Source organism: Lates calcarifer, linkage group LG2 (assembly GCF_001640805.2).
Source record: "Lates calcarifer isolate ASB-BC8 linkage group LG2, TLL_Latcal_v3, whole genome shotgun sequence".
NCBI classification, from domain to species: Eukaryota; Metazoa; Chordata; class Actinopteri; family Centropomidae; genus Lates; species Lates calcarifer.
This window is the reverse complement of record NC_066834.1, coordinates 5,222,161-5,234,024: the sequence shown is the minus strand read 5'-3', so window position 1 is coordinate 5,234,024 and position 11,864 is coordinate 5,222,161. Positions and strand designations below refer to the sequence as shown.

The 11,864-nt window shown below is 33.4% G+C and overlaps 1 protein-coding gene across 7 annotated transcripts in view; it reads right to left on the bottom strand.

Moving 5' to 3' along the window:
* Nucleotides 1-1,980: 1,980 nt before the first annotated feature.
* The window catches only part of LOC108887997 (uncharacterized), a 45,450-nt gene continuing 35,566 nt past the window's right edge, over nucleotides 1,981-11,864 (bottom strand). For 3 of the 7 annotated variants that reach the window (XM_051074295.1, XM_051074290.1, XM_051074300.1), the window contains exon 6: nucleotides 3,862-4,314. The gene's annotated coding sequence lies outside the window, so the exon portion shown is untranslated. Of the gene's footprint in view, nucleotides 3,109-3,852; nucleotides 4,315-5,358; nucleotides 5,446-11,864 lie in introns of those variants that run through there. The other 4 variants (XR_007814259.1, XM_051074306.1, XM_051074294.1 and 1 more) reach the window with 4 other exon arrangements.

Here is an 11,864-nt window from a genome sequence, read left to right as displayed (position 1 = left end):
GATAAAAAAAACGGTCATACTCTAGTAACATAATTAATTTATTCGCCTCAAAATTCAAAGTGTGATTGTCAAGGTTCAAGTGTTTAGTTTTCAGTGTTGTATTCTTCTACACTGTTCAGGTTTTGGAGGTGGACTATTTTTTATTCATGAGGTTATTTGTTTTTCAAGTGTTGTACCTGTGTTTTCTAGGTTTACTGGTTCAGTTGCTGCAGACTGGACAGAAACACCAGCTCTCACCTTCCAAACCAAACAGGTATGTGTCCTAAAGATTTACCCAGTCTGAAAAAAATGTGTTAATGAGCTGAATTATTCATGTTAGTAACAGGGTTATTGTTTAAATCCTTGGTATTTAATGAAATTAGTATTGAATATAATAATAACTACTAGTTATAGTACTAGTTATAATAATTTTTAAAAACTGTAAATAGTTGTGAGTTTTTTTCTGCGTTTGGACTGAAGTATAATTAAAAATACCACAAGTTGAAACCATGCTTTCAAAAATATCCTTAGGTGAAAGTTTTTATTATGCAGTTCCCAGTAATCTATAGTCCCCAACTGATTAGTTGACAAACAATAAATATAGAAATTTAAGATTTTAAATAATCACTTTAGTTACATTCTTTGATTCTTTTTCTTGTCGTATGTGACAGTAAACAGCCCATTTTCTGAGACACTTGTTTGTTAAATGTTGTGGCTCAGCTGTAATGTTGAATATTTTTCTGTGTTTTCATGGTTTAACTGTTGATGAGGAATAAGTCGTAGTGTATTGATCGTTTTTCTTTCTGTTTCTCTTTGATTCCCTCCAGGTGTCACCACTTGGTCCATGACATCATGCACAATCGCAGAGACATCGTCCACAATCGCAGAGACATGGTCTGTGATCCAAGAGAGATTGTCGAAGATGAGGAAGACAGCATCCATGAGCAGAGACATTGTTCATGACTTGCAGAGACGTGCAAAAATCACAGTGACCGAGTTCCCTGATTTGGCGGCATCGTCCGCAATCAGAGAGACATTGTTGATGATCTCAGAGACTTTGTCCATAATCTCAAAGACATTGTCTGCAGTTGTAGAGATGTCGTCCACAATGGCAGAGAGTCTTCATACAATGAAAAAGTTCTTTGAGACCAGGACTGAGGCCTCCAGGTAATTCACAAACAGCTTTACATCAACTGTCCAACACAGAGCACTGATATTAAATTGTTTATTTTTAGTATTCAGTATATCAGAAAAATAACAACAGAAACAATAGAAGTAATCTTCAATATAAAAATAATGTATATGTATATCTGTATTAATAGATGTAAAAGTAAATAGCAATATCAGAAGTGAGATGTAATAGTCAAAGTAATCTGTTACCAGATGTGGTTTGCAACAGTAAATTATCTGTAAATTTATCAGTAATATGTAATAAGAAAAGCAACATGTAATGGTAAAATTAATATTATTAATAATTAATAATATTAGTGGTAACTAATCCTGTAATATAAAAGCTATACAAACACACACACACACACACACACACACATATATATGTATATATTTATATATATATATATACACACACAATTTTATATTAAAGGTAACAGTAAAAGTAATCTGGAATATAAAAGCAATGCAGAAGTAATAGTAATCCAAAATAGAAGTAAAATCACCCTATAGTAAAGAATTAAAAATGTCAAAAAAAATTGTCATAGTATAGGAAGGCATAAAAATGTCATTATAGTAAGGCATGTAAAACCATTAAATGTTGTGTTTCAGCTGTAATGTTGAATGTTTATTTGTGTTTTCATGGTTAAACTGTTGATGAGGAATATGTAGTAGTGTATTGATCATTTTCCTTTGTATACTTCTCCTTTTATTTTCTCCAGGTCTTACCACATCATCCGCAACTGTAGGGTCTTCGTACAGTGAAAAAGCCCTTTGAGCCCAGGATTGAGGCTTCCAGGTAATTCACAGCTTTACACCAACTGTCCAACAGAGAGCACTGACATTAAATTATATACAGTCATAGCCAAAAATATTGTCACCCCTGTACTTCTTTCAGATTATGCACCACTTCTCCCCGAATGTTTTGTTGGTTTGCGTTAATTTCTTTTGTTTGCAGTGGAACAACACAAAAAAGCTAAGAAAAAAAACAAATCTGATATAATTCCACGCAGAACTCCAAAAGTGGACTGGTCAAAATTATCGACACCCTCAACTTAATATTTTGTAGCACATCAATAGGAAAAATATAACTGAAATCAATCACTTCCTGTAACCATGAATGAGTTTATTACACTTCCCCAGTGGAATTTTGGATCATTTCTCTTTTGCCTCCTGCTCCAGGTCTCTCAGATTTGAAGGATGCCTTCTCACAATTGCTGTTTTAAGATCACAGGTGTTATGTGGATTTAGATTTGGACTCATTGTTGGCCACTTCAGAACTCTTTAGCGCTTTGTCTTCAGCCATTTCTGGGTGCTTTCTGAAGTATGCTTTGGGTCATTGTCCTCCTGAAAGACCCATGACCTCTGATGGAGACCCAGCTCTCTGACACTGGACCCTACATTGTGCTCCAAAATTCTTTCATAGTCTTTAGATTTCATGATGCCATGAACACAGTCAAGGCATCTGGTGCCACAAGCAGCAGACCCAAAATATCAGTTAACCTCCACCATGGTTGACTGTACAGACCATGTTCTTTTCTTTGAAGGTCTCATTTCATTTTCTGTAAACAGAACAATGATGAGCTCTACCAAAACAGCTCCAGTGGCTTTTTTATGTCTGTGTGTCAGCAGTGGGGTCCTCCTTGGTCTCCTACTGTCCTACCATAGCGTCCAATTTTGTTCAGATGGTGCAAGCTGACACTATTATACCCTTTGTCTGAAGGTCAGCTTGAATTTCTTTAGAAGACGATCGAGGTTCTTTATCCACCATTAGAACAATCCTTTGTTGCAATTTTTCTTCAGTCTTGATGACATTACGCACAGTGGACACAGGAACATTAAGATCTCTGGAGATGAACTTGTAGCCTTGAGTTTGTCCATGCTTTTCCACTATTTTGTTTCTCAAATCCTCGGACGATTGATTGCTCTTCTTTTTTTCCTCTGTGCTCATTGGGGTAACTACAGACACAAAACACAAAAGTTGAGCCAACTTTTCACCATTTAAACTGCTTGAAATCAAATTATTTTTAACAATTTTGTAAAGGTGCCAATAATTTTTCAGTCCATTTTTGGAGTTCTGTGTGGAATTATATCAGATTTGCCTTTTCTTTTCTTGCCTTTCTTATTGTTGTTTATTCATACAGGTCATGAATGTACAGTTCAAAGAAAATGAAGAACATGAGCTCTCTTTCTCTCTCTGTCTCTCTCCCTCAAAATCTTCAAAAACTAAAAGTCTAAAAACTAAGTATGAAACTTTTAACAGTGTGTGTAAAAATAAATATAAAACCTTAAAAAAATTAAAAAAACATAAATAAGTCTAAAAAGTAAGCATAAAATCACTTAAAAATACACTTAAAACTAAATGGTAAATAAGGTAAAACCTTTAAATATTCAACCTTTAAAAACAGGTCTAAGAAATATGCATGAAACCTGTAAAAAAATTAATTTAGAACCTTAAAAAAAATGTTTAAACAATAAGTACCAAACCTTAATTAGTCTAAAACTCAAGTACAACACCTTCAAAATTTTATTTAAAACTGAAACACTAGTTTAGTATACAACCATAAACAATAGCAAAAATAATAGAAACCTCAAAAAATATATTTTCAAAATGTTTAAAAATAGGTCTAGAAACTTGAAACATGAGAATCATGACATTTTTCTTAAACTGCAATAAAATGATATCTATAACATCAGTTTCAAAATAGAGAAATGCAAGTCAAACGTTTAGGAAGACACTTTTAATGATTTTTATTCCAGACAACATTTAACAAATGACAGCCAAGACAAATGACAGACATTTGACCGCATGGAAACACTTGGAGCTGGGTAGGGTTAATATAGTTATGAGCACATTTTCCAAAGATGAACATGTCTACTAAGCATCTCTGTGATCACTTAACTGCTTGTGATACACTTATTAATTAAATAGTTGTATCATAAACAATGTTGTCACTGTGTTTGATAGAGACACACTAGTCTTTGGAAAATGTGCCTATGACTACAGGTGGTGGAGAAGAATAAAATGTTTTCACTTGACCAACAGGAAGCCAACACTGTTTACAGCAGTTTGATGGTGGAGGTCTTTTATCTAATTAACTGCTTCGTAACACTTTCGTTTTCTTTCATCCATTTCAGGTCTTCAGCTGCTGTTGTCCTCTCCTCCTGCAGAAACAAGAACACGTTAATCACAGAGACTGATGAGTAAATCTATTTTTCCTTTCCTAAACTGTACTTATTCATTTTTGATACCTAATTACATTGATTTAAACTAAACTTTTTATAACTCAGTCAGTATGACATATTGTAGTGTTTTTCTAATAGTCACAGTAATGACTAAAAATAGTTCTGAAACTGTATATAAAAGAACTTACTGTAATTATGTAATTAAGTTTTTGATACCTTAACATTTTTTTTTACATATTCCTATGCCTTACTATACCATGACATTTGTTGACGCTTTACTATACTACGACATGCAGCTTAAGATAAAGGAACTATCTAATCAAATCTTATCTATTACTATGTACACATTCCTGTTTATACTGTTTGTGTTTATAATGTTTTATATATTGTTATATATTATCTTGTTTCATGTCTTGTTTATATCATGCTTTTTTTTTATTTTTGCCGCTGCAACACTGAATTTCCCAGCTGTGGGACTAATAAAAGATTATCTTACTCTTAGTCAAATAAATACTTCTGAACACTAAATATTTTGCCAGTCTTTTCAATATTGTATGAAAATGAATATTTTTAGCCAGAGGCAACTTGTAGCCAGAGGTTAGGGTTAGGGTGAAACTTAATTACAACTAGAATTAAAAGAAGAAAGTTAATGATCCCTCAAATTCCTCTATTACTACATACAACTTTTCCTATTCTTGTTGCTTGTAACATTACAAATTACCTCTTAAATTTGAAACAGCACGACAATTTCTGACATTGACCACACAGTATACTATGACATTTTTTAGGCCTTACTGTACATTTTTTGGACTGGTGGACTGGCTTGGACCTGGTGGACTGGCTGTGACGCTGTGGTGACGCTGTGACGCTACCTGTACAGTACGCCGTGATTCTGTGAGATCGACACTTACTCGCTGCTCCGCTTTCTCTCTTCACTTTCTGTCCTATAGTCTTTTGTTACACATTATTTGCTGCTGCTTCGCAATGTCAGATTAGCTTCGCCAACCAATGTTTACTGCCTACCTGGGGCCAGAGCTTCCGACATTGAGGATAATCTTAGGGTGCTGGCATCACGCAGGGAGAAACAGGGGGCTCAGGTACACTCCACACCTAGTTATAGCAACATTGTCATTCATGTCGGCACCAATAACATTAGAATGAAGCAGTCTGAGGTCACCAAAGCTAGTTTAGCTAGGACGTTTGAGTTTGCCAGAAAGATGTGTCGGCATCGATTAGTTGTCTCTGGTCTTTTACCCATGCGGGGTAATGATGAGGTGTACAGTAGATTAACATCTCTGAACCGCTGGCTGGCTCGTCACTGTAGTGAGCAGGGATATAGTTTTGTGGATAACTGGCCTTCTTTCTGGGGCCGTCCTGACCTGCTGAAGGCAGATGGTCTGCATCCTACTGGAGCAGGCACTGCTATTTTATCTAGGAATATAGACAGGTGTTTACGTCGGGTTTGACAGTAAGACACTAGTGATCGGCAGGTCGCAGGAACATAATCAAAAAGAAGTCAGCAGGCTACAGGGCCTTCTCCTATCGGGCCCCCTTCCTCTGGAACAACCTCCCTAGTGATATTAGACAGGCTGACTCAGTTGAGGCCTTTAAATCCAAACTAAAAACTCATCTTTTTGCCTTAACTTTATTCTGGTTCCTATTTCAGGATACCATTTTTCCCTCGGCGGGTTGGGTCAGTCTCAATGCATCAGTTAAGATTAATAGTTAGTAAATGTGTTAGTAAATGTTGTCCATGATGTCCTGCCGACGAGATTATTATTAACTGTCTTAATATCGCTGCATCACTTTAACTGTGTGTTCTTCCCTCAAGCACATTACTGCCCAGGCTGTGCTTCTCTCTCTTTCCCTGCTACTGTCTTTCACTGCAGGGTTCTGCCTCCAGAGCTGGAGAGTCTCCTGCTGCTCCCATGATCCAGCTCAACCCATGATGCAACAATAATTAAACATTTACTAGTGTTATTGATAATGTTAGTGCTATTAATGTACTATTGTTTGTCATTATTATTCCTTTAGCTGTAATAATAATTATTACGATTATTATTATTATTATTATTATTACTACTACTACTATTTACATTTTGACCTAGTCTGTGTATCTGCAATGTTGTCTTTCTCCTACCCCATTCCCCCACCCCCCTCTCTTTCTGTCTAAACCCAACCGGTCGAGGCAGATGGCCGCCCACCTTGAGTCCGGTTCTGCTCGAGGTTTCTGCCTCTTAAAAGGAAGTTTTTCCTTGCCACAGCCGCCTAGTGCTTGCTCATGGTGGGATCTGTTGGGTTTTTCTCTGTAAATCTTATAAGATAAAGAGTACGGTCTAGACCTGCTCTATATGTACAGTGCCTCGAGATAACTTCTGTTGTGAATTGGCGCTATATAAATAAAATTTGACTTGACTTGACTTGACTTTTTGACATGCTACTGTCCTACGGCATTTTTTGACAGTTTTTGACACCTTACTATCCTCTGACATTTTTTGACCACTTTTTGTGTCTTACTATACTATGACACTGTTTGGTGGTTTTGACACTTAACTATGCTATGACATTTTGACGCCATACTATGACATTTTGTTTTAGTTTGACACTTTACTATACTTTGACAATTTTTGGTGGTTTCTGAGGCTTTACTATACTCTGACGCCATAGTATACTACGAGAGTTTTTGACATTTTTTGACACCTTACTATACTATGACATTTTTTGACCAGACAGGCTTTACTATCCTGACATTTTTTGAACATTTTTTATGTCTTACTATACTGTGACATTTTTTGACCGTTTTCAAGGCCATACAGTACTATGACATTTTTGGCCATTTTTCATGTCTTACTATACTATGACATTTTTTGATGGTTTTTGGCCCTTTACTATATTATGACATATTTTGAACATTTTTTATGTCTTACTATACTGTGACATTTTTTGACCGTTTTCAAGGCCATACAGTACAATGACATTTTTGGCCATTTTTCATGTCTTACTATACTTTGCCATTTTTTAAACATTTTTCATGTCTTACTATACTGTGACATTTTTTGACCGTTTTCAAGGCCATACAGTACAATGACATTTTTGGCCATTTTTCATGTCTTACTATACTATGACATTTTTTGATGGTTTTTGGCCCTTTACTATATTATGACATATTTTGAACATTTTTTATGTCTTACTATACTGTGACATTTTTTGACCGTTTTCAAGGCCATACAGTACTATGACATTTTTGGCCATTTTTCATGTCTTACTATACTATGACATTTTTTGATGGTTTTTGGCCCTTTACTATATTATGACATATTTTGAACATTTTTTATGTCTTACTATACTGTGACATTTTTTGACCGTTTTCAAGGCCATACAGTACTATGACATTTTTGGCCATTTTTCATGTCTTACTATACTATGACATTTTTTGATGGTTTTTGGCCCTTTACTATATTATGACATATTTTGAACATTTTTTATGTCTTACTATACTGTGACATTTTTTGACCGTTTTCAAGGCCATACAGTACTATGACATTTTTGGCCATTTTTCATGTCTTACTATACTATGCCATTTTTTAAACATTTTTCATGTCTTACTATACTGTGACATTTTTTGACCGTTTTCAAGGCCATACAGTACAATGACATTTTTGGCCATTTTTCATGTCTTACTATACTATGACATTTTTTGATGGTTTTTGGCCCTTTACTATATTATGACATATTTTGAACATTTTTTATGTCTTACTATACTGTGACATTTTTTGACCGTTTTCAAGGCCATACAGTACTATGACATTTTTGGCCATTTTTCATGTCTTACTATACTATGACATTTTTTGATGGTTTTTGGCCCTTTACTATATTATGACATATTTTGAACATTTTTTATGTCTTACTATACTGTGACATTTTTTGACCGTTTTCAAGGCCATACAGTACTATGACATTTTTGGCCATTTTTCATGTCTTACTATACTATGACATTTTTTGATGGTTTTTGGCCCTTTACTATATTATGACATATTTTGAACATTTTTTATGTCTTACTATACTGTGACATTTTTTGACCGTTTTCAAGGCCATACAGTACTATGACATTTTTGGCCATTTTTCATGTCTTACTATACTATGCCATTTTTTAAACATTTTTCATGTCTTACTATACTGTGACATTTTTTGACCGTTTTCAAGGCCATACAGTACAATGACATTTTTGGCCATTTTTCATGTCTTACTATACTATGACATTTTTTGATGGTTTTTGGCCCTTTACTATATTATGACATATTTTGAACATTTTTTATGTCTTACTATACTGTGACATTTTTTGACCGTTTTCAAGGCCATACAGTACTATGACATTTTTGGCCATTTTTCATGTCTTACTATACTATGACATTTTTTGATGGTTTTTGGCCCTTTACTATATTATGACATATTTTGAACATTTTTTATGTCTTACTATACTGTGACATTTTTTGACCGTTTTCAAGGCCATACAGTACTATGACATTTTTGGCCATTTTTCATGTCTTACTATACTATGACATTTTTTGATGGTTTTTGGCCCTTTACTATATTATGACATATTTTGAACATTTTTTATGTCTTACTATACTGTGACATTTTTTGACCGTTTTCAAGGCCATACAGTACTATGACATTTTTGGCCATTTTTCATGTCTTACTATACTATGACATTTTTTGATGGTTTTTGACCCTTTACTATACTATGCCATTTTTTAAACATTTTTCATGTCTTACTATACTGTGACATTTTTTGACGGTTTTTGACACCTTACTATACTATGACATTTTTTGACAATTTTTGACCAGACAGGCTTTACTATCCTGACATTTTTTTGATGCCTTACTATACTATGACATTTTTTGAACATTTTTTATGTCTTAGTATATAATGACAATTTCTGACGGTTTTTGACACCTTACTATACTATGACATTTTTTGACCGTTTTCAAGGCCATACAGTACAATGACATTTTTGGCCATTTTTCATGTCTTACTATACTATGACATTTTTTGATGGTTTTTGGCCCTTTACTATATTATGACATATTTTGAACATTTTTTATGTCTTACTATACTGTGACATTTTTTGACCGTTTTCAAGGCCATACAGTACTATGACATTTTTGGCCATTTTTCATGTCTTACTATACTATGACATTTTTTGATGGTTTTTGGCCCTTTACTATATTATGACATATTTTGAACATTTTTTATGTCTTACTATACTGTGACATTTTTTGACCGTTTTCAAGGCCATACAGTACTATGACATTTTTGGCCATTTTTCATGTCTTACTATACTATGACATTTTTTGATGGTTTTTGGCCCTTTACTATATTATGACATATTTTGAACATTTTTTATGTCTTACTATACTGTGACATTTTTTGACCGTTTTCAAGGCCATACAGTACTATGACATTTTTGGCCATTTTTCATGTCTTACTATACTATGACATTTTTTGATGGTTTTTGACCCTTTACTATACTATGCCATTTTTTAAACATTTTTCATGTCTTACTATACTGTGACATTTTTTGACGGTTTTTGACACCTTACTATACTATGCCATTTTTTGACAATTTTTGACCAGACAGGCTTTACTATCCTGACATTTTTTTGATGCCTTACTATACTATGACATTTTTTGAACATTTTTTATGTCTTAGTATATAATGACAATTTCTGACGGTTTTTGACACCTTACTATACTATGACATTTTTTGACCGTTTTCAAGGCCATACAGTACAATGACATTTTTGGCCATTTTTCATGTCTTACTATACTATGACATTTTTTGATGGTTTTTGGCCATTTACTATATTATGACATATTTTGAACATTTTTTATGTCTTACTATACTGTGACATTTTTTGACCGTTTTCAAGGCCATACAGTACTATGACATTTTTGGCCATTTTTCATGTCTTACTATACTATGACATTTTTTGATGGTTTTTGGCCCTTTACTATATTATGACATATTTTGAACATTTTTTATGTCTTACTATACTGTGACATTTTTTGACCGTTTTCAAGGCCATACAGTACTATGACATTTTTGGCCATTTTTCATGTCTTACTATACTATGACATTTTTTGATGGTTTTTGGCCCTTTACTATATTATGACATATTTTGAACATTTTTTATGTCTTACTATACTGTGACATTTTTTGACCGTTTTCAAGGCCATACAGTACTATGACATTTTTGGCCATTTTTCATGTCTTACTATACTATGACATTTTTTGATGGTTTTTGGCCCTTTACTATATTATGACATATTTTGAACATTTTTTATGTCTTACTATACTGTGACATTTTTTGACCGTTTTCAAGGCCATACAGTACTATGACATTTTTGGCCATTTTTCATGTCTTACTATACTATGACATTTTTTGATGGTTTTTGGCCCTTTACTATATTATGACATATTTTGAACATTTTTTATGTCTTACTATACTGTGACATTTTTTGACCGTTTTCAAGGCCATACAGTACTATGACATTTTTGGCCATTTTTCATGTCTTACTATACTATGCCATTTTTTAAACATTTTTCATGTCTTACTATACTGTGACATTTTTTGACGTTTTGCAGCCTTACTATACTATGACATTTTTTGACATTTTTCAATGTCTTACTATACTATGACATTTTTTGACTGGTTTTTGACCTTTACTATATATGACATATTTTGACATTTTTATGTCTTACTATACTGTGACATTTTTTGACCGTTTTCAAGGCCATACAGTACTATGACATTTTTGGCCATTTTTCATGTCTTACTATACTATGACATTTTTTGATGGTTTTTGACCCTTTACTATACTATGACATTTTTTAAACATTTTTCATGTCTTACTATACTGTGACATTTTTTGACGGTTTTGACACCTTACTATACTATGACATTTTTTGACAATTTTTGACAGACAGCTTACTATCCTGACATTTTTTGATGCCTTACTATACTATGACATTTTTTGAACATTTTTTATGTCTTTACTATATAATGACATATTTCTGACGGTTTTTATGTCTTACTATACTATGACATTTTTTGACCGTTTTCAAGGCCATACAGTACTATGACATTTTTGGCCCTTTATTATATATATTTGACATTTTTATGTCTTACTATACTATGACATTTTTTGACCGTTTCAGGCATACAGTACTATGACATTTTTGGCCCTTTACTATATTATGACATATTTTGAACATTTTTTATGTCTTACTATACTGTGACATTTTTTGACCGTTTTCAAGGCCATACAGTACTATGACATTTTTGGCCATTTTTCATGTCTTACTATACTATGACATTTTTTGATGGTTTTTGGCCCTTTACTATATTATGACATATTTTGAACATTTTTTATGTCTTACTATACTGTGACATTTTTTGACCGTTTTCAAGGCCATACAGTACTATGACATTTTTGGCCATTTTTTCTTCATTGATGTTCTTAC